A 25,996-nucleotide genomic window follows, 5' to 3' on the forward strand; every position below is an offset into this window, starting at 1 on the left:
AAATTTCAAATCCTTATGAAACGAATATCTATCAACATTACTGAGGCAAACTGGCACAGTATATGCACCAGTATATTCTAAAAATTAGTCTTAAGTTTCCAGATTTTATCTGTAATATTGGAGGAAATGTCGTTGTTTATTTGTCAGTTTGTACTTAGAATGACGGAGCAGGCTCGTAAACATACCCAAATACTGGATGGACTTCCATGAATTTCTTTGATGGGACGATATTCCAGTTCATCCACGTGAAATAAAGATACACCACCCTTTTACTTTTAAAACTGCAGCAACAAAAGACCACACATGAATCTGACACTTGTTTACAATATTGCGCAACAGAACGAAAGCAAATATCCTTCACATGGATACCCTCTCATTCGCACCTCTCAGTGTCGGAGTCAGGGTTGGCTGAGTTTAATTTTCTGATAGTATTCCACCAGCTCCAACTCTAACTTCATGTGACTATGTTTTTACTGTAAGTTTGCGAGGAGTAATTAATAAAGTACCGAATGCAGAAGTTCTCCGGATAAACCAGCACCTACTTCATTCCTTCACAAACCACTGGACGCTTAAGCATTCATAACTATACGATGGTGTGCTGTTGAACCTTCCCTCTCGTATACCAGCTTTACTACGTAGTTACGCTTGTTTCCAAACGACCTCTGTGTATTAAAGCTAGAATATTTACGTTATATTGGCTCCACAAACACTGCCGAGTTCATAGCCAAGGCATTCTGTTTGCAATTATGATAGACAGACGGCGCAAGCGTAAACAATGTGCGGTCCGCTGCCCAGGCAAAATCTTTTGTCCCGTCGCCCTCCATTGCGTCACATTAACATTTCCGTTTTGTTTTCTGGTCCGGCAAAATGGACCGTGAATGGTAATGGCGTCGCTACACGGCAATATAACGCTTTTACTGACGGAAATGAGCTGCCGCTCGTAGCGTATTTGTCAGTCCGTCAGCAAACACGATAAATTTTATGATTTCGACTTAATCGACGGCCGAGGGATAATGAAATCGATTTTATGTTAATAACGTATGCCATGGAAGCGCGTGAGTATCATTATGCTCTTAATGTAGTCTCAGCGGCTCCCTAACTACAAGAGAGGTGCCAACGAATAGCTGACGGAGTAGAGAAATTAGAAATAATCATATACACACGACGATGGACATATTCACCGTTTCTGTTCCATTCGCGAATGGCACAACGACCGAATAATCATTGCTAAACCTCGGTATGTTTTTTTAACGGTTTTGACAGTGTTGACTGGAATACACTCACCGAAATTCCGCAAGCGAAATGCCATCTCCAACTTATACAGTAACCAAACAGCAATAGTAAAAGTCGAAGAACATGAAAAGGGTGTGGTAACTGAGTATGAAGTGATACAGAATTGTAGAATGCACTCCATCTTTTTCGTTCAGTGCACTGAGATTATAGTAAAGGAAGCCACAGAGAAATGTGGAAAAAGAAAATTCAGAAACAATAAATAAAAGAAACTTCCTGGCAGATTAAAACTGTGTGCCGGACCGAGACTCGAACTCGGGACCTTTGCCTTTCGCGGGCAAGTGCTCTACCAACTGAGCTATCCAAGCACGACTCACGCCCCGTCGTCACAGCTGTACTTCTGCCAGTACCTCGTCTCCTACCTTCCAAACTTAACAGAAGCTCTCCTGCGAACCTTTCTTTCAGGAATGCTAGTTCTGCAAGGTTCGAAGGAGAGCTTCTGTTAAGTTTGGAAGGTAGGAGATCCCACGTACGGTATAGCCACGCGTAATACGGAGAAGTAACTGGGCACAACGCAAAGCATCAAGGCTAAGAAGAGTGCTGAGGGTCCAAAGTTAATTGTGGAAGAGCCTGTGGCCGTCCATTGTCGTGGTATAATGGACCTCCGACCGCACCGCTTCGAAGTAAGACCTGACCAGGAAATCATTTACAATTGTTAAAAGCTTGTCAGTGAAAGTTACCAATTATCCAACAACAAATACTTCAGCAACTTAAGTGTGTTAAGGTGTGTAATCCTTAGTAAGAACTATCTGACAGGATCCTCTCTGTATCCATAATCAACCGAGTGTGTAATTCATGAACTGAAACTAAATGATAAGAAGAGTGAAGTTTACGGAAGATATTAATAGTCTAAATGAATAGTTCTAGTTCAGACAATTTTGTGCGAGAAGTAATTTACGTAACAATAAGTCAAAGTAGCGAACTCCGTAATCACGTTAAAGCCAGTTGTTATTGTGGAACAGTTAATTTAAATACTGAAATTATTCTTTTCGAAAAGTTCGCCTTTTGCGAACCAGTTTAATAGCAAAATGAGATTTTCACTCTGCAGCGGTGTGTGCGCTGATATGAAACTTCCTGGCAGATTAAAACTGTGATCCAGGCCGAGAAAGGCAAAGATCCCGAGTTCGAGTCTCGGCCTGGCACACAGTTTTAATCTGCCAGGAAGTTTCAGTTTAATAGCAATTATCATTACAGTGAGAGACGCAATTCAGTTGTTGCGTAGTTGGTAGTGTAAAGAACCAGTAATTAATTTCATGAAGTAGTTGCAAGTTTGTTTTTGTACATTACTGAAATTTTTTGGAGTGATAATTGTGTTTTGATAATGAGCGCAAGTCAGTGCCTTTGTGACTGTCCAAACCTGCCAACATACTACAACAGTAATATGATTTAATTTCAAAGTCAGGAGTTTTTATTGATTTCGCTCACACTAAGTGAGCTGGCGACCGTTCATTTACAGTAATTTCCAAACAGAGTCAAACTTAATTCATCACTTCGGACCAAAATTTCACTAGCTTGTTTCCGTATTATTTTGTACATTTATTTTTATTTCTGCCCATCGTTATTACGTAAAGTAAATCACACGGTAATGATTAAATTATGACAGCAACTGTCTTCTTCCGGGTAATACTTCCACTTCGGAGTCGATGCTTTATCCCAAATTAATGTCAAACCATTAGCAACAGGACAATTCTTTAATTAATCGGAGAGAAAGAGGGGTGGTATAAGTTGTGGTGGTGTAATTCCCTTCTCCGTTTAGCAACACATCAAAATGCCGTCTTTGTTGTTATTAAGCTCCCGTCGTCTGTTTCCATCGCATGGAAAACGATCGTACGACTAAAACATTAATTGGAGAGCAGCAGTGTTGGGATGTTGCAACGTTACATCCAGTTTGCTTCTGGGAGGGGTAGGCAGCAACGGCCGAGCGGTCAGACGTCTGGCGCTTCTGTAAAAAAACCTGCCCTCTGTCGCGTCAGAGGGAGCTGGTCTGGCGCGTAGCACCCCTTCTGCGTCAGCCCCCCCTCTGTGAGGGGCGCGCACCCCTCTCAGCTGACTTCGCCCTCTGCGTCGCCGATACTGTGCAAGCTGCGCAAGTCTAGTTAGCCACTGAGCTTTTCTATTTCAGTCAAACAGAGTCACAACATTTAAAGTCGTCGATCACAACGAAGCGTACGATTCAATTGACAGAGAATTCCTCATCAATGTTGTGAAACAAATCGCTTTGGATCAAAAAATTACAAACATTATTCAAGACACATTAACAAATATTTCATCTAATGTCAAGTTCTGTGGAGACGGGTGCTTCTGTGGGTGGGTGGGTGGGTTTGGGGGGGGGGGGGGGGGGGGGAGAATGCTCCATGGAAATGTTGGTTAGAGAACTGAGAAAATCCGACACGAATGGCATCGAATTGGGAAACCAAAGAGACAACATCTCTGTGGACTGCCTGGAATCCGCAGAGGACACTAACAGGATCACAGACACACGAAAAAACCCAAAAATCCAAAAGGAAAACCGAACTCTGCAAGCACGAATAATCGGCTTAGAAATTTCTGTTCCAAAGTCAGAATTTATTACACAGGTTAAAAACAGTCCACAAAATCATGAAAGTCAGTTCCATTCAAATATTTAGGTGAGTGGGTAAGAATAAACAACAATGAGAATGACAGTCTAGAGACAAGAACAAATAAGACAAACATTCCATTTCGTAACACCAGGAAAAATGCAAGCAGGAGGCTTTATCGTGAGACTCGAAAATCAAACATTATACCATAGCAGTAAGGAGTGACGCACTGTAAGCTGACGAAGTACTGTAAACAGTGAGAAAAGGTAGCGTAAACAATGTTATATAAACAGGAAGAAGAGTGGTTGGACGCATACTTGCCCCAAGGTCAACAGAAACAGAATACAGCATGCCATAACCTAACAAACAAATGAACCAACATGTAGAGAACATAACATAAACTGTGTGCAAAAGAAAAATGTCGTGCTTCGAAAATTTTGGTCGACTGGATGATGACAGCCTCACGAAGCGAACTTTTGGAGAAATTGTGTAGTTGAAAGGACAACCTGGCTGTTTTACGAAGACACTAAACGACCTCAGAGAATCAAGTAGCAACATCATGAGCAGACATAACACGAAATCTTTTAGGAACCAAATTTCGAAAGTGCTCCTCTGGTCCGAACAAAGCAGAGAAAGAAAACAACCTCAAAACATCGAGCAACCTTGGAAACAGAGATCAGAAAATATGAACAAATTTGGGCGCAGAGAAAATAGAATTCATGGAGTAAGAATTGAAATGGTGATTTAGCGTGCTTTGTAAAGAGCTATTTGAATAAATAAATAAATAAATAAATAATGTTATTTTATCAATTCTCGATCCTGTTGAAATTAGTGGGCATTATTCAGTTAAAAATTGTTGATGCAGAACGCAGATGCCCACAAACACCTTTAAAAAAGAGTTTACTTTTTTGCCATGACCACTTTGAGATCGCTACACTCGATTTTCTATACTACTAGATTCGTCAGTTGCATGTTGTCCGTGTCTGCAATCTCCTCAAGTGAAGGTCGTTTCTACTCGCTTCCCACCGTATGCAATTTCGGGAGGGTGCTCACACATATCAGACAGACAACTACGAGGGCAGTTCAATAAGTAATGCAACACATTTTTTTTCTCGGCCAATTTTGTTTGAAAAAACCGGAAATTTCTTGTGGAATATTTTCAAACATTCCCGCTTCGTCTCGTATAGTTTCATTGACTTCCGACAAGTGGCAGCGCTGTACGGAGCTGTTAAAATGGCGTCTGTAACGGATGTGCGTTGCAAACAACGGGCAGTGAACGAGTTTTTTTGATGGAAAACCAGGGCATCTCAGATATTCATAGGCGCTTGCAGAATGTCTACGGTGATCTGGTAGTGGACAAAAGCACGGTGAGTCGTTGGGCAAAGCGTGTGTCATCATCGCCGCAAGGTCAAGCAAGGCTGTCTGATCTCCCGCGTGCGGGCCGGCCGTGCACAGCTGTGACTCCTGCAATGGCGGAGCGTGCGAACACACTCGTTCGAGATGATCGACGGATCACCATCAAACAACTCAGTGCTCAACTTGACATCTCTGTTGGTAGTGCTGTCACAATTGTTCACCAGTTGGGATATTCAAAGGTTTGTTCCCGCTGGGTCCCTCGTTGTCTAACCGAACACCATAAAGAGCAAAGGAGAACCATCTGTGCAGAATTGCTTGCTCGTCATGTGGCTGAGGGTGACAATTTCTTGTCAAAGATTGTTACAGGCGATGAAACATGGGTTCATCACTTCGAACCTGAAACAAAACGGCAATCAATGGAGTGGCGCCACACCCACTCCCCTACCAAGAAAAAGTTTAAAGCCATACCCTCAGCCGGTAAAGTCATGGTTACAGTCTTCTGGGTCGCTGAAGGGGTTATTCTGTTCGATGTCCTTCCCCATGGTCCAACGATCAACTCTGAAGTGTATTGTGCTACTCTTCAGAAATTGAAGAAACGACTTCAGCGTGTTCGTAGGCACAAAAATCTGAACGAACTTCTCCTTCTTCATGACAACGCAAGACCTCACACAAGTCTTCGCACCCGAGAGGAGCTCACAAAACTTCAGTGGACTGTTCTTCCTCATGCACCCTACAGCCCCGATCTCGCACCGTCGGATTTCCATATGTTTGGCCCAATGAAGGACGCAATCCGTGGGAGGCACTACGCGGATGATGAAGAAGTTATTGATGCAGTACGACGTTGGCTCCGACATCGACCAGTGGAATGGTACCGTGCAGGCATACAGGCCCTCATTTCAAGGTGACGTAAGGCCGTAGCATTGAATGGAGATTACGTTGAAAAATAGTGTTGTGTAGCTAAAAGATTGGGGAATAACCTGGTGTATTTCAATGCTGAATAAAACAACCCCTGTTTCAGAAAAAGAATGTGTTGCATTACTTATTGAACTGCCCTCGTATCATTGAAAAACAATTGACAGTACTGACTAAACGCTTGACGGAGTTCGTGCCGCTCCTTACACCACCACGCTAGGAGTAACACCGATGTGCCTTTCCAAAACATTAGAATGGGACCTCTTCCCTGGTAGCCGAAGACGGTCATCCGGGGCAGTGAAGAAGCGCGAATCGTCGCTGAACACAGTGCGACGCCGAGCAGTCCGTACTTCCCAGCACGACACCGCTCCAAACGCAGCCGTTTGTGTTGTGGTGTTAACGGCAGCCTACGCATGGGACAGTAATTCCTTAGTCCGGCTGCTGTTCGTCTCCGAACAATGGTGTGCGATAACACAATGTCGCAGGGAGTCGTTACGTGTTCTCGGTTGGCAGCTGAATATGTGATACTTGCCAATAGGACCACTGAAACTTTGACGACAAGTATGTCTGCCCTCATATTTGCATGCCATTTCGGCCTGCTGAAATCTGAATGTCGCACAAATATGTGTATTACGTGATTCGAACAGACGGCCAAATGTAGACGCACAATGAAGCCGCTTTCAAATAATATCAGGTGCTGACAAAACTTTCTCACACGATTACACTCCGTGTTTTTCAGTGATAACTCAACATTTTCTCTCACATGACTTAACAGTCCTGCTGACAACACCGATGAGCACGATTAGCAATACTGCACTGCGGTGGACGTCGTACCTGTCAGAGAGAATTGAAACTCTAATCATTTACGTACCTGCTGACGGTGAGTATGTGTATGCAGTTGCACTGACATTCGACCATATCTTCCGGGTGCTTGCTTCACTTCTTTTTGTCAGTGTATTTGGAGGCAAACACGGACAAAAACGGAACTATAAATTAAACATGAATGTTCCGTCTTAAACTGTCTAGACGTCGACGACACTTTATTAACTCCAGTCTTCCTACCTGTTCTCTCCATCAAAGCCTCCAGTCCTTCTCAGTCTGCAGATTTAACGCAATAAAAGATTTTCTTTTCGGAGTTGACTATCTACATCTGTTAGATCATTTGAAAGAAACACGTTTGTCCCGTCAGCTGTACAATATACGTCTATTCTCCACCGGTTTCAGTTATTACAATCATCTTCACACGAGAATATTGTAATGTACAAACAAGACGAATATAGAACATACACAAGCATCACGTAAATGGAGGAATTTTATAAAATAATTTTAAAACCATAGCCTTCTGCAATGTACATCGGGGGATCAAAGGCACATTTTCGACAAATATTACCCGACCAAATATGTAACATTAATAACTGTCATAAAAGTCTGTCTTAAACAGCCCACATAAAAACGCTGTGCCTTGTCACAATTACAGTAGTGCACACTTGGCATGTTACAACGGTAAAAGGTATAACTACTATATGATCGCGAAGAGGTCAAGTTGACACACATACAAAGCATGAATATGTGAAAACTTACTGATGTTCTTTGTCTTGTTAAAGATTACACTAATAAAAATAAAGAAATAACATGGCGTTGTTCCTTTGAATAACAACATAAATACATAATTCATAGCACAGAAATTAAAAAGAAGGTATTTATCTGGCCTTAACTCTCTGATTGAGGTCAATTTAAATAACCGTAATGGAGCAGAATATTAAAAACTGTTATACTATATGATAACTGCAGATAAAGTTATTATGTATACACATCGACGAATGCAATAAAAACATGAGGAACCCTAAAACCAGGCGTAAAAACCAACTGTCTGTAACAGCCATTCATTCTGAGTTCATCATGAATGGTATTCATACTCTGTACGAGTTTCATCTTTATCTCTTTGACGATCACGTAGTATTTGTACCTGTGACTGTTAAGTGTGGAATTGTCACCAAGGTTGCAATACTATAATTGTGCCTAGGCGCAGCGCGTTTATATGCATTGTGTCAAGACAGCCTAATACGATGATTATGTATGCCCTATACTTGGTTTTGGGTCATATTCGACGAAAATTTATGTTTGATCCACTGATGCACACTGTTTAAGTAATGTGATTTTAAAATGACTTATTAATTCCTCCACTTAGACTACTGGCCATTAAAATTGCTAAACCAAGAAGATGACGTGCTACAGACACGAAATTTAACCGACAGGAAGAACATGCTGTGATAGGCAAATGATTAGCTTTCCAGACCATTCACACAAGGTTGGCGCCGGTAGCGACACCTACAACGAGCTGACATGAGGAAATTTTCCAACCGATTTCTCATACACAGACAGCAGTTGACCGGCGTTGCCTGGTGAAACGCTGTTGTGATGCCTATTGTAAGGAGGAGAAATGCGTACCATCATGTTTCCGACTTTGATAAAGGTCGGCTTGTAGCCTATCGCGATTGTGGTTTATCGTATCGTGACATTGCTGCTCGCGTTGGTCGAGATCCAATGACTATTAGCAGAATATGGAATCGCTGGGTTCAGGAGGGTAATACGGAACGCCGTGCTGGATCCCAACTACCTCGTATCACTAGCAGTCGAGATGACAGGCATCTTATCCGCATGGCTGTAACGGATCGTGCAGCCACGTCTCGCTCCCTGAGTCAACAGATAGGGCCGGTTGCAAGACAACAACCATCTGCACGAACAGTTTGATGAAGTTTGCAGCAGCATAGACTATCAGCTCGGAGACCATGTCTGCGGTTACCCTTGACGCTGCATCACAGACAGGAGCGCCTGCGATGGTGTACTCAAAGACGGACCTGGGTGCACGAATGGCAAATAGTCATTTTTTTCGGATGAATCGAGGTTCTGTTTACAGCATCATGATGGTCACATCCGTGTTTGGCGACATCGGGGTGAACGCACATTGGAAGCGTGTATTCGTCATCGCCATACTGGCGTATCACCCGGCGTGATCGTATGGGGTCCGATTGATTACACGTCTCGGTCACCTCTTGTTCGCACTGACGGCACTTTGAACAGTGGACGTTACATTTCAGGTGTATTACGACCCGTGGCTCTACCCTTCATTCGATCCCTGCGAAACTCTACATTTCAGCAGGATAATGCACGACCGCATGTTGCAGGTCCAGTACGGGCCTTTCTGGATACAGAAAAAGTTCGACTGCTGCCCTGGCCAGCACATTCTACAGATCTCTCACGAATTGAAAACGTCTGGTTAATGGTGGCCGATCAACTGGCTCGTGACAATACGCCAGTCACTACTCTTAATGAACTGTGGTATCGTGTTGAAGCTGCATGGGCAGCTGTACCTGTACACGGCATCCCAGCACGGTCTGACTCAATGCCCAGGCGTGTCAAGGCCGTTATTACGGCCAGAGGATGTTGTTCTGGGTATTGATTTCTCAGAATCGATGCACCCAAATTGCGTGAAAATGTAATCACATGTCTGTTCTAGTATAATATATTTGTCCAATGAATACCCGTTTATCATCTGCATTTCTTCTTGGTGTAACAATTTTATTGGACAGTAGTGTACTATGGCGCTTGTGTACATTCCACATTCGTCTTTAGTGCACCTTACAGTTTTCTTCTGTGAAGATGTTTGTAGTAAATGAACCCGTTAGAGAATAATCATAAATTGTACAGCTGATGGCACAATTTTTTTTTTCTTCAAAAGATTCTCTGGTAGTCGTACATTTTTATCAGCTTCCCGTGACACTGATTTCACAAACTCGGTCACTTCCGTCTCCCCCTCTGCCCCCTGTACCACGGTGTCTGCGCCGCTGAGCGACTGGCGCGGATTTTATTCGCGCCCCCGCCCCCACCCCCTCTGTGGGGGAGGGGGGGGGGAATCGTGGCGGCGGCCGCGAGAGCTGGAAGGAGTGAGCTGTGACGCTGACGGGCAATTTGAGGAGGCGCGCCGCGCCATCGATTCGCGCGCCCAGAGAAAAAGCCGACAATGGCCGGCGGGCGTGCAGGTGTGCAGATAAGCGCCGCCATTACGCCAGCGGCGCTCGGCGCACAATGGGAGCCGGGGGCGGCGGGGGCGGACGGCTGCGGCGCCATCCACCTGCGCGCCGCCCGGAGGGTCTGCTTAATGCTCGCCGCGCAGATGGAATACAACATTTCTCTCACTGTCGGCCGACCTCGGCTCTCGTCCTGATCTACGACTGCAATGCCGGTCTTTAGGACTGCAACCCCAGCAAGGATAGTAAACAACAAAATTTATATTATAGTTGAGCCTCTGCGAGTCATCAGCTGTACAGGCGTCCTCCCACGGGACGTGAAAACGTTCGAGGACGAGAAGCTGGTGGCGTCACAGCTTGGAATTGTACAATCCACTTCACGTTGATAGTGATGAAACGGTACAAGGTGAGCTGACGTTGTGGATCCGTCAAGAAAGTCAAACGTTCTACACTGACGCTATCGACAAACTGGTCTGTCGTTGGGAGAAATGTGTTCTTCACCAGGGTGACTATGTTGAGAAATAAGTATGTAGACATGCACAATAAATATGAAGACCATGAATAACGTTTGTTTGATTTAGGAAGCTTTAAGAATTTCAACATAAAATATTCGGAGGAATTACCCTTCACCAAGTCCAGGTAATACAAGCGGAACCTCAGAGTTTGGAGTTCTGGTGCTGAAATTTTTACAAACGTCAGATCACAGTGAATTGTAGAAAAAGGTAGTTTTGTTCGCTGTAGACGAAAATATTGTGAATTGTCTGTACGAGTGGTGCCCTATCCATCTGGGAACACCATCATGGGGAGCAAAGGCACCTCACCAGAAACCGAAGGTACCTTACAGAAAATAATAGGAGGTGCAGGCACGCTTGTTGTCCGCGTATGTCGGCGTTATGAGCGCAATGTAGTCTTCACTTTAAGGATCTTACACCATTTACTTCACGGAGTAAGAAGTGTGCCTACTTTGAAAGGTATCAACAAACTAAATATTAATTGTGAGTGGAAAGCCTCTAGAAACGAACGCCCATGGCCAGAGTGTTTTCTAGTGTGGGAAAAGAATAAATTACTCAACAAAAATGTAGGTTACTAATGCACAATTCTGACGGTGAGACACAGAATCTGTGGACTCACATTTGTGAGAACAGTGGTTCATATCCCCAACCGGGAATCATGATGTAAGTTTTTTTACTAATTTCACTTAATTGCTTATGTCAAACGCTTGGATAATTCCTTTGAAAGGACGTGTCGTGTTTCCTTTCGCATCTTCCTCCAGTCTTAGTTTGTGCTTCAGGACCTTGTCAGTGATGGTACGTTAAACACCAATCTTTCTTCGTTTGTGGAGAATCAGGACTGGCCAATTACTCTTTGCTGCAAGGTTTTATTTTATGCCCTCCAAAAACTGCTGGGCGCTCACTCAAGGATGTTTTCATTGAAGTAGGTGATGAAAGTTAGTGTGAGTCATTGCTACTTATTCTGTAGGTCGGGTTACAAGCTGGCCACAGCCACAGACTTTCAGCTCACATACACAGCCAACAGGTGCTTCACATCACCACACACTATCTCGTAACGAAATGCACTACTCTAGGTAACAGTGTGCTTGTTAGTGTTCCGCTTCACTCAGAGCAATAACAAGCATCCAGGAAAGTAGCCCTCAGGTGATCAATAACACGACAGGCATATTATTTTTTTCTTTTTTGTGTTAGTGTAAAATGGAAATACGTTTGTTTCGGAATAAGTTTTCTGAAGGTCAACTGGAATGAGATTAGCTATAGGTCAGTTTTATGGAAATGCGAGAGCCTGCTGAAAAGTAGTGCCACCGAATTTTTTATGCAAAAACTCTTACACCTTCGTAAATAAAATAAACATTGTTAACATCCTACATCTTTATTTTTCTTGTTTACATATTTACTTCTCAACATAGTCATCGTCGCGCCCAAGACATTTCTCCGAACAACAGACCAGTTTATCGATACCGTCACTGTATGACTCTTGGCTTTGTTGACGATCCACAACCTCACCTATGCTTATACCGTTTCATCACATTCAAAGTGAAGTGTTTGTTAAGATTTAGAAACGGATGAAAAACGGATGGGACCAAGTCGGGACAGTATGGAGGATGATCGATGACAGTGAACCCAAGGCGACTGATTGACGCGGATGTCGCAGCTCTCGTGTGTGGTCTGGCATTGTCGTGATGGAGATGGGGTCCTCCACGTCAGGACGAACTCTTTCACGCACCGACATAGTTATGTAACATATTGCCATGTTACACCCTACAATTCGGAGACCTCTAGCGACAGAGGCCTGCAAATACGTAGACGTGAAGAATGAAGATTAGAGTGTTAATAACGTCTGTTTTTTTTTCAAAAGGCTTTATAAGTGTTCCATAAAAATTCGAAAGAGTTACTCTTCAGCACGTCGTCGTACTTTCATACTCCTAATCTTTATATATGTTTGCAAATAGGCCACGTATGTAATTTTGGTTAATTATTATTAATAAATGTGATTAATGTAAATTACGCTCACATCTTTGATATGTAGTACATCCGTCTGTCGTATAAATTAATTTTTAATGCAAGCGTAACCAATTACGCACTACACGAGACACACAATTTTATCACAGTGAAATTTCCCTAATTCCATTGAGAATGTAATTTTGTCATATAATGCTGGATCTTAAACTCAACTTGGTGCGATAGTACTTTGTTCATCTCCTTCATACTGGCCGTGACATCTTCATTCAATAAATTTATAGTCAACCTGTAAATTGGGCAGGCAGTAAAGAAAACCAAGGAGTTAATGTTCATAGAGAAGGAACAAGGACTTTGAAGTCTCCTGACGTTGTCGTAATTCTTTCAAAACCGGCAAGGGATTTGGAAGACCAGTCGCACAGACTGGACTGAGTCTTGAAAAGGGATTATAAAATAACTAACAACAAATGCGAAACAGGTGCAATGGACTGCAGCCACAGTCAGTCAGCCGATTCTGAGCAAAGAGATTATGAAATGGAACACTAAAAGTAGTAGATGAGTTTTGCTGTTAACGCAGCAGAATAACTGACGAAGGCGAAAAAGAAGAGGATATAAAATGCAGACTGGCAATGACAGGATAAGCGTTTCCGAAAAAGAATTTGTTTAACACTAAATGGATATGTGTTAGGAATTCCTTTCTGAACGTTTTCTTCCACAGTGTAGCATTGTAAAAAAGTGAAACGTCGACAGTAAACAGTTCACACAAGAAGACGAAATGGTTCAAGTGGTTCTGAGCACTATGGGACTTAACTTCTGAGGTCATCAGTCCCCTAGAACTTAGAACTACTTAAACCTAAGTAACCTAAGGACATCACACACATCCATGCCCGAGGCAGGATTCGAACCTGCGACCGTAGCGGTCGCGCGGTTCCAGACTGTAGCGCCTAGAACCGCTCGGCCACCCAGGCCGGCACACAAGAAGACAGTAGAACGTTTGAAAGGTGGTACTACAGATGAATGCTGAAGATGACATGGGTAGAGGACGTAACTAATGAGAATGTACTTGATAGAATTATGTATGAAAGGGATTTATGGCGCAGTTTGAGTGAAAGACTGGATATGGTTGATAGGACAATTCCTCAGGCTCTGGGAATCGTTAGTTTGTTAGCGGATAGGAGTGCGTGCGTGTGTGTGTGTGTGTGTGTGTGTGTGTGTGTGTGTGTGTGTGTGTAGGGGGCGCTGGGGGAGACAACACTTCAGAAAGACAACATTTCAGAATGGAAACAGACTATGTTTCGAGTAGAGTAAGCAGGTTCAAACGGATGTAAGAAGGCTTCCAAAAATAGCTCTGAGCACTATGGGACTTAACTTCTAAGGTCATCAGTCCCCTAGGACTTAGAACTACTTAAACCTAACTAACGTAAGGACATCACACACATCCATGCCCGAGGCAGGATTCGAACCTGCGACCGTAGCGGTCGCGCGGTTCCAGACTGTAGCGCCTAGAACCGCTCGGCCACCCAGGCCGGCACACAAGAAGACAGTAGAACGTTTGAAAGGTGGTACTACAGATGAATTCTGAAGATGACATGGGTAGAGGACGTAACTAATGAGAATGTAGTTGATAGAATTATGTATGAAAGGGATTTATGGCGCAGTTTGAGTGAAAGACTGGATATGGTTGATAGGACAATTCCTCAGGCTCAGGGAATCGTTAGTTTGTTAGCGGATAGGAGTGCTTGCGTGCGTGCGTGCGTGTGTGTGTGTGTGTGTGTGTGTGTGTGTGTGTGTGTGTGTGTGTGTGTAGGGGGCGCTGGGGGAGACAACACTTCAGAAAGACAACATTTCAGAATGGAAACAGACTATGTTTCGAGTAGAGTAAGCAGGTTCAAACGGATGTAAGAAGGCTTCCAAAAATGGCTCTGAGCACTATGGGACATAACTTCTAAGGTCATCAGTCCCCTAGGACTTAGAACTACTTAAACCTAACTAACCTAAGGACATCACACACATCCATGCCCGAGGCAGGATTCGAACCTGAGACTGTAGCGGTCGCGCGGTTCCAGACTGTAGCGCCTAGAACCGCTCGGCCACCCCGGCCGGCAAGAAGGCTGCCATAGAACAGTCTGAAACATGGCCGTATTAACCTGTGTCGATATGCCACAGGTGGCTTCTCCTCCGTCGAATCTGGGTGAAAAGTGACTGTCGAAAGTAGGCTAACTCAAATGATGTTGTTCACAGCATGTTTAGAATATAAAACTCTTTAATTGCACTTTGCTATTAATTAACCCACTGTTTGTGGCCAGATCGAGTCTCATTAAATTAAAATTTATGAACAGATAAAGGGTACGGAACATACTACACTGCTTATAATAGATAGTTCGAGTGCATTCCTGATTAAACACAATTTTTAACATGAGGCAAATAAATCATTAACAAATTCCCTAGTTACACTGTCCTTCCAAGTAGGTAGTCATATCAAAACGAACATGCTGTGCCCAGTACGTATAATTTGGAAATAATATTGTTCACAGTCCAATACTGTTGTCATAGTTAGTACTACTAAAGATCAGAACGGTTCATGAAGCTAATTACGAATTCACGGACAACAATTGAAAAGCAGTCACTGTATAAACTCCTAGACACAGGATATAGATGAACTGGGCATCTTTTGTGACTTATGATTTGTGCTAACTCGTCTGCGTACATTGTGCAGTAACTTCGGGCACAGACCTTGATCATATCATAACCCTCCACAGGCTGACTAAAATGGCTCCCAGTAGCTTCTCTTTTATAAAATTGCAATAATTAACAATTCATTCATCTACCGTTGTTGCTGTCTTTTTACAAATTACAGGTAAAGTTTTACACTCCCGACTAACTGAACAGTGTGGAAAGATCCCTCTGCCAGTGGAATTTCAGATCCAACATTAACTGCTATTGAGCTACGTTCTCTAGTTTGCGAAAGTATGGTATTTTATTTCAGAAACAATGTTTTAGTTAAGAACGCTGATCACTCTGAACCTAAATTCATCTACTGTTGTTGCCGTCTTTTTACAATTTACAGGTAAAGTTTTACACTCCCGACTAACTGAACAGTGTGGAAAGATCCCTCTGCCTGTGGAATTTCAGATCCAACATTAACTGCTATTGAGCTACGTTCTCTAGTTTGCGAAAGTATGGTATTTTATTTCAGAAACAATGTTTTAGTTAAGAACGCTGATCACTCTGAACCTAAATGAGTGCAAAAGTTGCTAACATATTTCCAGTATAGCTGTATAGATGCTTAACTTATTTATATAAACTTTTGATCTACATTTTCTGAGAGTTAGCAATTGAGTATACGTTTACATATGAACAATGACTACGAAGTCTAAAACTACTGCTGTTTGCAGTTAGCACGGTATTTAAGTAAACTAATCAATCCCATGGCTTCCAGTTAACCAAAATAATATAATGGATAATTAAATTAAGTTGGCTACCCTCTGAGTTAATATTAAAAATTTTTGGTACAGTGCACGTTTAAAAAAATAGCACTATTGAAAATATTCCCAAAAACTAGAAAAAAAGGTTCTTTTTGGGGGGGATGGGGATAAAAACATAACAGAAGGAAAGTATTCACCTGCTTTGTTCCAAGTCTAGTGTGGAAAGCTGCATCAGACTAAAGGCAAAATCAGCAATGGTAACAACAAAATTGAAACATGTTAATTGTTTTAAAATAGGTCTTGTAAATGGAAATTGGAATCAGTTTAGTTACAGATCAAATTTTTGGAAATTAAAGAGATAATAACATATTTTAATTATATTACTGCAGCTGAAGCACCTATCATTTCATTTAATGTCGATTGAAGTTATTATGTAACATTTGCATTAATTAATCTAATTGATATTAATTAGTTTCTCATGTTGGACATGTACAAATTAATTATGAATACGAGTGTAGCCAGAGAGGTAAACAATAAACGTAGAGAGGCTACCTATGCATTGGAGTGCTCTAGTTGGCAACAACGAACAACAGTGATCGCAAAATTTTGTGACGTCAGCACACTGGACATAAAAGTTGGCTGTATACAACAGGTGCTGGAAAATCAAATGTTTTGCTATCGAAATACAACTTAAAAGCATTTATGTTGTTCATTAATCATTTCCAGTGCATTTTCAGCATATAGCAGCAATTAAACATCTGGAATATCGTATTTTAGGTAAGTATCAGCATGTTTCGATTTTTAATATTTCCTGTGCATAGCTGTTCTGTTTGCCAAATGTTTATACTGTATTTTCTGGATCTTTGCTGCTATCTAGAAGTACACGGCTACTATAAGTGATTCATTCGGTTACAAAGTTCTGTTTTCAAAATACAAATATAACTGATGCATGAACAGAACCGCAAACGCACCGACTATCCATTGTTCCCACTGGCTGACGTTGACTAAAGACGACTAAGTAAGAAGAGAGTTTTTGTGTGTTGGAATACGCGCGATGTTTATTTTTTACGACAAATGTTCAAATGTGTGTGAAATCTTATGGGACTTAACTGCTAAGGTCATCAGTCCCTAAGCTTACACACTACTTAACCTAAATTATCCCAAGTACAAACACAAACACCCATGCTCGAGGGAGGACTCGAACCTCCGCCGGGACCAGCCGCACAGTCCATGACTGCTGCGCCTAAGACCGCTCGGCATCTCTTACAACAGTTCAGTGTGCATTCAGAAGTAATTACTGCAAAGAACTGCCACGTAAACAGAGCATTGTGCGTTGGTATCGACAATTTAGTGACACTGCTGTCTCTGTAAACAGAAAAGTAGCAGTCAATGACGTCTGCTGGATGCAACCGTGGAGAGGGTGAGGTAATCTGCCGTAAACAACAACGGTCCGCGCAAGCCACGAACTTGAAATACCGCGTCAAACCTGTGGAAGATTTCATGACGGCGATTACATTCTGCAGCTCTTGTAACAGTTAAAAGCCAGAAGATTATGGCTGGCGCCTTAAGTTTTGCATCACAATGAAGGAAGGCTTTAAAGATAAAGGTTTCACCTCCACGCTCATATTCAGTGGAGAAGCAACCTTCCATTTATCTGGAAAGATTAATCGGCACAATGTGTAAGTGTGGGGCACTGGAAACCCTTACGAAATTGTGGCGTATGAACGAGATTCGCTGAATGTTAATGTTTTCTGTGCAGCTATATGGCTCGTTTCTCTTCTGCTAGAAGACTGTGACTCTTACCTTGATATGCGCAGCTGTGGTTGTTTCCACAACTAACAGCTGATTCCGAGAATTCCATCTTCCAAGAAAACGGAGCATCCACCCACAGGAGTAGCAAAGTTCCGCATCGCTGAACTGGGCTAGTGCTGAAGATGTGTGTCTATTCCCTCCCCCCCCCTCTCACTCCCCCCCCCTCCCCGCCACAGGTTGCCTGTCCCAACGTTTTCTGGTGTTTTCTTTTGAGTGTACATTAAGGATCGCATTAACGTACCCCCACTGTCAAGAATACTGGAGCAGCTCAGACAAATCATCAATGCTGCTTCCATGACCACTGGCAGGATGTTTCTACATAATGTATTGGGATGAACTTGACTACCGCTTGGAGGTGTGTCGTGTGACCAGAGGCCACTCAAAAGAGAACTCACAATGCAAACACGGTGAGTTTGCGCTTCTATTCATCCATCAATCATATTTGTAAGTGAATATAATACTTTGGAAAATATAGAGCTTTGAAAACAAATGAATCATTTATAATAGCCTTGCATCTCTCTTCACTGTGTGTGTGTGTGTGTGTGTGTGTGTGTGTGTGTGTGTCGTCAATACAGGATGTTTGTGCACAATAAAATAACATGTTCAGCAATAATAACTGGCATATGGATGTTGTATGTATAGAAACTGTAATGGAGCTTGTCTTTGTTTTCTTGCATAGAATTTCTTTGAAAAACACGCAGCTAACACAACGATTCTATCCAGTATGAGGTGGAATAAGTTACACTCTACCCCGTATAGTTGTAATGCTCTTCTAACCTTGGGTTTCTGGTAACTGTTGATTTCCCAGAAACAAAACTCTTAACGCAATGTAACCTAAAATATGACTGCTCGAAGTCACAAAAAATACGAACATAACTCCACAACAAAGAAGTCTAGCATACATATCTGAAATTCACCTCAAAAGCAACGACGATTTAGTGTCTTAAAATGTTTCTTTATATCTCCTATGGTTTCTTTCTCTCTTAATCCCATAGACCTACATAAAAGTAGCTCTTTGGTAAGTACATAAGACAGTACTTCCTACATGAAAGAACATCAAACGTCATTACACCCAAAGGTAGAATAAACGCCAGTAGAAATTATATAGAAAATTCGCCAGTATTTGTAGGAAAAGACACATCGATAATTACAAAATGCGCGTGTTTAAGTTCCAGTAAAGTCAGGAAATAAAGTAGCAGATCCCAAAATCGTAAACGTGACGCTTAAGACCCTATATCTTATTGGGAATTTTATCCAAAACGCGTCATGCGGGAGATGAAGAAAAAAGTTAAAAGTGGCCGTAGTAGATATTATTTTATGTCAAGATAAACCATATGACTCCGTGCTAGCAGACGAATAGTCTCACCCAACACGACGGTGCAAAGTTGGTTGCTTATTTTCCAATTGGTTTCAAATATGGCGTCGCCTTGGCCATTCTATGTTGTTTATATAGGTCGTTGGGCGTAAGTGATATCGCGTCTTTCATCATAATCAAGGCGACATTGTTCCCTTGAAGATGTAATTTTCTGTGATAATTTTGGATCTTATCCGTAGCGTGGTACGGTAACATACCACTTATTTTCTACGCATTGGCTACTGGTATATACAGTCGCTCTCACGACGAAAGATCTCTACCTAAGAACTGGAAAGTTGCACAGGTGAAATAAATACTCAAGAAAGGAAATAGGAGTAGTCTGCTGAATTACAGAACCATATCACAAACTTCGATTTGCAGTAGGGTTTTGGAACATACATTGCGTTCGAACATCATGTATCATCTCGAAGAAAACGATTATTGACAAAATAACCACTTTGGATTCAGGAAATATTATTCTTGGGGGACACAACTAGTTCTTTGTTCACAGGAAGTAATGAGTGATATCGACAGGTGAGCTTAGACTGATGCCATATTTCTAGATTTGCAGAAAGCTCTTGACGTCTTTCCTCAAAAGCGAGTTATAATCATATTGGTGCCTACGGAGTATCGTCTCAGTTGTGCGACTGGATTCGTGATATCCTGTGAGAAAGGTCATAATACGTAATAACTGACAGAAGTCATCAAGTAAAACAGAAGTGACAACTGGCTTTCCCCAAGAAAGTATTATAAACCTTCTGCTGTTCCTGATCTGTTTAAATGATTCAGGAGACAATCTGAGCAGCCTTCTTAGATTGTCTGCAGATAATTCTTTCATTTATCGTCTTGTAAAATCATCAGATGACCAAAAACAATTTCAAAATGATTTAGACAAGATATCTGTTTGGCTATTGACTCTAAACCATGACACAGGAGTAATTATTTCTGTTACACGATAAAGCACACAAATATAAAGGCTGTGAATTTAACTACATACTTAGAGACTAAAATTAACAACAACTTAAACTGGAACGATCACATAGATGTTTTCGGAAAAGCGAAACAGAGGCCGCGGTTTATTGACAGGATACTTAGAAGATACAATAAGTGTACTAATGAAGACTGACTACACTACGCTTGTCTGTATTATTCGAGAATGTGTGGGACCCCATGAGATAGGACTGACGAAGGACATAGAAGAAGTTCGGAGAAGAGCATCTAGTTTTATACTGTCGTGAAATAGAGGAGAGAGAGCCACGGATATTATATGCAAATTGGGGAGGGAATTAACAGAAAACCGTTTCTAAATACTGCACGATCTTTTCACGAAATTTCAATCAACAACTTCCTCCTCCGTATGTGAAAATAATTTCTTGAGTCTACCTGCGTAGGGAGAAATGACCATCTTAATTACCAAATATAAGTTTAATAAGCCACGGCTGCAAAATACTAAAACGAATTCTTTACAGACGAATGGAAAAACTGGTAGAAGCTGACCTCGGGGAAGATCAGTTTGGATTCGGTAGAAATGTTGGAACGCATGAGGCAATACTGAAGGTGCGACTTATCTTGGAATATAGATTAAGGAAAGACAAACCTACGTTTCTAGCATTTGTAGACTTAGAGAAAGCTTTTGAGAATGTTGACAGGAATACTCTCTTTCAAATTCTGAAGGTGGCAGGTTTAAAATACTGGGAACTAAAGGCTATTTAGAATTTGTACGGAAACCAGATGGCAGTTACAATAGTCGAGGGGCATGAAAGGGAAGCGTTGATTGAGAAATGAGTGAGACAGGGTTGTAGCTTATCACCGATGTTATTTAATCTGTATATTGAACAAGCAGTAAAGGAAACAAAAGAAAAATTCGGAGTAGGAATTAAAATCCATGGAGAAGAAATAAAAACTTTGAGGTTCGCCGATGACTTTGTAATTCTGTCAGAGACAGCAAAGGACTTGGAAGAGCACTTTAACGGAATGGACAGTGCCTTGAAAGGAGGATATAAGGTGAACATCAACAAAAGCAAAACGAGGATATTGGAATGTAGTCGAATTAAATCGGGTGATGTTGAGGGAATTAGATTAGGAAATGAGATGCTTAAAGTACTAAATGAGTTTTCCTATTTGGGGAGCAAAATAACTGAAGATGGTCGAACTAGAGTGGATATAAAATGTAGACTGGCAATGGCAAAGAAGGCGTCTCTGAAGAAGAGAAATCTGTTAACATTGAGTATAGATTTAAGTGTCAGAAAGTCGTTTCTGAAACTATTTGTATGGAGTGTAGCCATGTATGGAAGTGGAACGTGTACAATAAATAGTGTGTAGCCATGTATGGAAGTGAAACGTGGACAATAAATAGTTTGGACAAGAAGAGAATAAGAAGCTTTTGAAATGTGGTGATACAAAATAAGGCTGAAGATTAGATGGGTAGATCAAAAAGCTAATGAGTAGGTATTGAGCAGAATTGGGGAGAAGGGAAATTTGTGGCACAACTTGACTAGACATATTTTGAGGCATGAATGGATCAACAATTTAGTATTGGAGGGCAGCGTGGAGGGAGACCAAGAGATGAATACACTAACAGATGGGATGTAGGTTGCATTAGGTACTGGGAGATAAAGAAGCTTGCACAGGATAGAGTACCATGGAGAGCAGCATCAAACCAGCCTCTGAAGACCACAACAACAATAAATTAAGAGAAATCAGAGCTCGTTTGGAAATATTTAAGTGTTTCTCGTTCCCGAACTCTGTTCCAGAGTAGAACGATAGAGAAATGGCTTGGAGGTGGTTAGATGAACTCTCTGTCAGGCACGTAATTGTGAATTGAAGAGCAGTAAATGTAGATGTATATCACAGCTTTGGAGTAGCAGATTTACGGATGTGGTGTTCGGTATTAAGAGGTTCGTAGTGGTTGTCAGCCGTTTGCTCACAGCCCGCACAGTAACACAGCCACGGGGCTCAGCGACGGACGACAGTTTGTGTAGGAGGGCTCTCGAGGGCCCACCGCGAGAGAGTTATGGCTGACAGTTGTCGCCGCGCAGATTGCGTGGACACGGCGGCGGCGAGTCGGCGACGTGTCGGCGTAGACCTCTCGTTAGCCGGCGCTGCCACCGCCAGCTGTTTTCTGGGACAATGGGTTCTCTCCTACTCCTGCTGCGGCCGGCCTACAGAGCGTGTTCTCCAGTCTCTGCGCGGCGCCGGGCCGGGCAGCCCCGCGTCACGCACGCGCGTGGCTGTGGGAGTGTGCGTGTGTGTGCGTGCGTGCGAGCGTGAATGGCGGGCGTTGCCAAGTCTCCGCAGGGCTGGGGGCGCGAGCTCTCGAGGGCACGCCCGGCTCGGCGCTCCCATTGACGCGGCCGCCCCTCGCAGCCGCCGGCTCCGGCGAGCAGCGCACAGTGGCAGACACACTTCCGTCACTCCGGCTCCGAGGGCCCCGCCGCTCGCCACTCGTGCGATTCGTCGCGCCGCCCGCCGCTGTTCGCCAGAATCACCCGCCGCCTTTCGCGACAGCTTTAATCCTGCCTCTCCTCCCGCTGCCTGACTTTCCGTTTCCTACTTGTTCGTATCCCGGTGGGCGAACTACCCAACACTGCGTCTGTAACTGAAGCGTGTGCGGTATTGCGCAATACATGAATCTTTAAAGCCCCGCACTACTCTGAGATAAAGAGGTTGACGCAGGAGAGCAATTTGTTACGGGCCGCATCAAACCAGTCAGAAGATCGATGAATCGAAGGAAAAAAAAAAAACACGACCAAACAATTCGTCAAACTTCACTGTGTTTGTCAAATATTTGACAATGTAAAGTGCGTTTTGTTGTGTTCGTCAAACAAACAGCGTGTTTCACAATTTGCGAAATGCTCGCGAATTAAAACAGTGATCAAGAAACAGCTGAGCGAAATTTTTTTCTTTTATTTCCACCAGTGATCACAGATATTTAGAAAAACATGGTAAATGAAATACAACTAGTGAACAGATTACATTTCAGAACGAATAAAATATGCCACAACGAAAAATTATTACATTCGTGGATATGAAAACATATGCTTTACAAATGAGGAGGAATACCTCCCACTGCCTTTCCCGACAACATTAATCCTTTCTCTCCTCCTGCTGCCTGACTTTCTGTTTCCTGCTTGTTTGTATCCTGCTGGGCGAACTATGCAACACTATGTCTATAACTGGAGCATGTGCGATGTTGCGCTATTGTGCAATATATAAGTTTCGAAGCCCCGTACTACTCTGAGATGAAGAGGTTGCGGGACAGTAATTTGTGGCGGGCCGCATCAAACGTCAGAAGACTGATGACTAAAAAAAAAAAAAAAGATCAAACAATTTGTCAAACTATACTATGTTTGACAAATATTTGACAGTGTAAAGTGCGTTTTGTTGTGTTTGTCAAACAAACAGCGTGTTTCACAATTTGCGACATGGTCGCGAATTAAAACAATGATCCAGAAACAATTGTGCGAATTTTTTTTATTTCCAGCAGTGATCCCAAAACTTTTGGTTCTTGAATTACCCGTTTCGGTCAGCAGTGACCATCTTCAGATCTTTAGCAAAACATAGGAAATGAAATACAACTAGTGAACAGATTACGTCTCAGAACAATAAAATACGTCATAACGAAAAATTATTACTTTTGTAGATATGAAAACGTGCTTAAAACATGACGAGGAATACCTCCTACCGCCTTTCGCGACAACTTTAATCCTGCCTCTCCTCCCACTGCCTGACTTTCCGTTTTCTACTTGTTCGCATCCTGCTGGGCGAACTCACTGTGTCTGTAACTGAAGCATGTGCGATATTGCGCAATACGTAAGTCTTTAAAGCCCCGTACTACTCTAAGATTAAGAGGTTGACGCAGCAGAGCAATTTGTGACGGGCTGCATCAAACCAGTCAGAAGATCGATGAATCGGAAAAAAAAGATCAAACAATTTGTCAAAATTTACTATGTTTGCCAAATATTTGGCAGTGTAAAGTGCGTTTTGTAGTGTTTGTCAAACAAACAGTGTGTTTCACAAGTTGCAACAAGTTCGGGAATTAAAACAGTGATCCAGAACAAGTTGAGCAAATTCTTTAATCTCCAGCTTCAAGGGAAAACCAATAGTAAAAGAGGTCCCGGAAGAAGACGAATATCTTGGTTTGCAACCGTAGATGTTTGTTCAGTACGCCTTCAACAGAACTATTCCATGTTGCTACAAACAAGAGAACAATAGTCATCATGATTGCCAACATCCGAACCGGATAGGTACCGAAAGAAGAAGGATCACTGTTTCAATCCGCAACCATGTCACAACTTGTGAAACACGCTCTATGTTTGACGAACATGACAAAAAGCACTATACATGGTTAAATATTTGGTAAACATAGTGAAGTTTGACAAATTGCTTGATTGTGTACAGGAGCTTTAAAGAGTTTTTCTGCGTTGCGCAATATCGCACACGCTTTACTTAGAAAACTGTGTTATGTAGTTCGCCCAGCAGCATATGAGCAAGTAGAAAGCAGAAAGCCTGGGAGTGAGAGGAGAGGTAGGTTTAATGTTGTCGGGAAAGGTGGTGAGAGGTATTCCTCGTCATATTTTAAGCACATGTTTTCATATCCACGAAAGTAATAATTTTTCGTTATGGCATATTTTATTGTTCTGAGATGTAATCTGTTCACTAGTTGTATTTAATTTCCCATGTTTTGCAAAAGATCTGAAGATGGTCACTGCTGATCGAAACGGGTAATTTAAGAACCCAAAGTTTTGTGATTACTGCTGGATGTAAAAAAATTCGCTCAACTTCTTCTGGATCACTGTTTTAATTCAAGACCAATTCGCAGCTTGTGAAACACACTGTTTGTTTGACAAACACGACAAAACGCACTTTACACTGTCAAATATTTGACAAACGTAGTAAATTTTGACAAATTATTTCATTTTTTGTAACAAATCATATCTATTTGTATTCCGCATGATACGAGTATGTCCTAGATACAACCATCTTGATTAATTTCGGTATACTGTTCATTTTCCTCAACACCACTACGTTTGTCACTCTCTTGGTCCTAGGTATTCTCAGGATTCACCCCTAAAGCCACAATTCAAAGGCCTCCAGCTTCTTCTCCATGTTTTTATTTAAGGTCTGCACCCCTTATCGGAGGTCAGAATATATAAAGCAGTGAAATAGTCTGATTTCTGTCCTTAAAGACAGTCCTTTGAAGACAGCAGTCATTTTGTAAAACACACTCCATACTTTCCTGATGCAATTCTTGATTTCTTGTGAATTATCCCAATTTTCATTTCTTATTGTCCATTAAAGAGTGGCACTTATTTTCAACCAAACGATGTAGCAGCCTGGTAGTGGGTAAATGGAATATATATTGGGAATCTCTGAAAAGGAACTTCCACTCGCCTGATAACCCAGCAAAAACCTCCTGGTAACCTTGGACTGAACTGGGGGGTTAGAATTACATTGATGTATGTCTGGGACGAGGTTGTCTGTTGCCCTAAGCCAAAAATTTCAGCCTTTCATGCAAACAATGACTTTTTGTATTTTTATGCACTAAAAGATAAACTCTTCTCGTCTGATTCGTATAATATATACAGTTAATTGAAAATTTCAGTGCCACATGTCGTCGTCTGCGGTAATTGAACACACAAAGTGAAAAATGGTAGAATCATGAGGAGCTTCATTTCCAGATTTATATTGCACTTCGTCGTCGTTTACCTGATCACATGGAATTTGAAGGACTAATTTCTATATTTGTATCAAGTCGTTGCACCATGAGAATGACAATCAGTTTCATTTG

General features: G+C 42.1%; 1 protein-coding gene and 1 non-coding gene across 2 annotated transcripts in view; both read right to left on the minus strand.

The window, feature by feature from the left end:
• LOC126456492 (RNA-binding protein Musashi homolog Rbp6) overlaps positions 1–25,996 on the minus strand; it is a 1,339,111-nt gene that overhangs the window by 650,922 nt on the left and 662,193 nt on the right. The window lies entirely within an intron of this gene.
• Trnas-cga (transfer RNA serine (anticodon CGA)) lies at positions 1,525–1,599 on the minus strand. Its single transcript has one exon. It is a non-coding gene; the product is annotated as a tRNA-Ser (tRNA).

This window comes from Schistocerca serialis, chromosome 1 (assembly GCF_023864345.2).
Source record: "Schistocerca serialis cubense isolate TAMUIC-IGC-003099 chromosome 1, iqSchSeri2.2, whole genome shotgun sequence".
NCBI lineage: Eukaryota > Metazoa > Arthropoda > Insecta > Orthoptera > Acrididae > Schistocerca > Schistocerca serialis.